We start from the raw sequence: 2,746 nt of genomic DNA on the forward strand, positions 1-2,746 counted from the left end.
CGCGCATTGCCTGCTTTTAGTGACGCCAGTGGGATATGTAGTTTAGAGTGGCGACGTGGCTTTACATTTGGCGAACACGAGACCAGGAGCTATCAAATTACAGTGTCCTTGCGTATTTAGTCTTGCTGCGTTAACTCTTCGCATTAACTTTTTAATGTATTAGGACAGTGTTTTAGCAGAATCCAGATAGAACCCGCTTGGCCTCCTCCCTCCCTCCCTGTAGTGCGTACCTTCTGCTGTGCTAAATGAGATTCGCAGCAGCATTTAAAGCACATGTTGGTTTTGAAAACGGGGCATCATGAATGCAGCTGTGCCACCTCTCTCTCTCTTTTTTTTTTTAAGTTCTGTATGATTAAGAGGATGACACCGTTTTGCAAGGTGCTTTTGGTGAAACTGCATGTGCGGGTTTTTCAGCTACTGTATTGTAAAGGTCAACCAGCCAGCCGCGGAAAGAGCCCAAGTCTCTCTCCATCAGCCGATTCCCACTTTTCAGACAGTACAGCATCTCTGGACAAACATGTGAAAGTGAGGTGCCGGCCACTAGAGTGTGCCACACATGTAGCTAAGGTTACCAACTGTGGCCTGGGGAATTCCTGGAGATTTGGGGGAGGGCAGAGTTTGAGAAGGGGAGGGAGTTCACTAGGGAGATGGTAAAGGAGAATCCATCCTCCAGAGCTGGCATTTTCTGCAGGGGAATTGATCTCTGTACTCTAATGATCAGTTGTAATTCCAGAACAGCTCCAGACCCCACCTGGGGGATGGCAACCCCATGCAGGCAAGGAAGCATTTTTGTTCATTAGCAAAAGAAGCTCTCTGCTTGCTAAGGAACATCAGTCTACACTGTGTGTGTGTGTCAAGTGCCATCAAGTCGCCTCTGATTTATGGCGACCCTATGAATTAACATCTTCCAAAATTTCCTATCTTGACACCCATTCTCAGCTCTTGCAAACTGAGGGCTATGATGACAACCTTTATTGAGTCAATCTATCTCATCTTGGGTCTTTCTCTTTTCCTACTGCCTTCAGCGTTTTCTAGCTTTTCTGGTTTCTTGGTTGCCTTCTTCCTTTTGGTTGATGATGGAGCCTAGGAATAGAAAATCTTGGATAATTTCAGTTTCTTCATTGTCAACCTTAAAGTTGTGCAATTTCTCAGTAGTCATTACATTTGTCTTCTTGATGTTCAAGTGTAATCCTGCTTTGGCACTTTGTGCTTTAATCTTCAGCAGTAATCATTTCAAGTCTTCACTATTTTCTGCCAGTAACATGGTGTCATCTGCATATCTCAAACTGTTAATGTTCCCTCCTCCGATTTTCACTCCACCGTAATCTAAATCTAATCAATTTTTCCTTATGATATGTTCTGCATATAGATTGAAGAGATAGGGAAATAAACTACATCCTTGTCTGACACCTTTGCCAATTGGAAACCATTATGTTTCTCTGTTTTCTATCCTAACAGTAGCCTCCTGTTCTAGAACAGTAGCACTCCGTCCTAGGTACCAAAAATTTTATAAGCAAAATGTAAAAAATAAAATAAAAATGCTGTGGTAAGGGAAAGGGAAGTTGCCAACATTAGAATTAATTTCTCATATATTGGTATTATTTCTCTCTAGGAAGGACGAGGCCATGTCCAATATTTCAGCTAATTAAAACATCAGTGGTGCTTAACATTAATAAATATGAAGTAGTTCTCAAGCTTTCATTAATTCAGATGTACCCACCTCTTCTGGGGAGAGGTTAAGCAGTAAATATTCTGATGGACCTTGTGCCAGTGGTTCTTTCTCAGCCTAATATGCATGACAGTGTCTCTGTGAGGATAAAATTGAGAGGGGAGAGCAGTAGGTTGGATCCAGCCAAGGTATTTTGCTCAAGCTTGCAGAATTCTCCTCCTTACTACTAGCTTTAGTCTATAGAGGCCCCATAATCCCCAGCATAGCTTTGTCGGGAGATCACAGGAGATCTGTTCACCTATTTTCACCACAAAAAAACTGGTTGGATCCATTCCAGTATGCCCCACCCCAAGATCCTTGTAGGAAGAGTGGAATAAAAATATAATAATGCATTTATTTATATTATTTATCATGGGACTGAATAATAAAGCATTTCAGGTAACTAACCTGTTTCCTAGTTTGTACACTGAATTCCCAAAGACACCTCTGTTGTCCTTTGATGTTTTCTATAAATGTTAAGTACACCCAGAGATTTAGACTCTATTTCAGCATGCCAATGAGACGTAACCAAACACTTATTGCAGTTTTCATAGGAACTCTAGTTAATTTCTTTTCCAAAAGTCCCATGGCAGCAGGTTTCTCCTGAATTGACCTTGTTTTGTCTTTCTTCATCATGACATTATTATTAATTAAAAGTTTCCAAGTGTCAAAGCTTAATCAATACCTATATAACTAGTAATTACACTAGGGGTCCCCAGCCTTTTTGAGCCTGCAAGCACCTTTGAGATTCTGATACAAGGTGGTGGGCACAACCACAGATTGACTGCCACAGGAGGCACCATCAACTACAAAATGTCTCAGAGTGGGGATATTTATTTATTTATTTACCTTCAATTTGTATCCCGCCTTGCCAGTGCAAACTGGCTCAAGGCGGCTTACACAGTTCTAAAGTGCGCAATTCTAATAGTAAATCTTCAGCATTTCAGGTTGAAGCTCTGTTTAACAGCATGCCATTTTAAAATAAATGCATTGTTTTAACATATGTTTTCACATACACAAAGCTTACCCTCAGTCACA

The 2,746-nt window shown here is 41.0% G+C and overlaps 1 protein-coding gene across 1 annotated transcript in view; it reads left to right on the top strand.

Annotated features, from left to right (window-relative positions):
* ALG14 (ALG14, UDP-N-acetylglucosaminyltransferase subunit) overlaps positions 1-2,746 on the top strand; it is a 44,385-nt gene that overhangs the window by 226 nt on the left and 41,413 nt on the right. The window lies entirely within an intron of this gene.

The sequence above is a fragment of the Gekko japonicus genome, unplaced genomic scaffold (assembly GCF_001447785.1).
Source record: "Gekko japonicus isolate JY-2015 unplaced genomic scaffold, Gekko_japonicus_V1.1 scaffold70, whole genome shotgun sequence".
NCBI lineage: Eukaryota > Metazoa > Chordata > Lepidosauria > Squamata > Gekkonidae > Gekko > Gekko japonicus.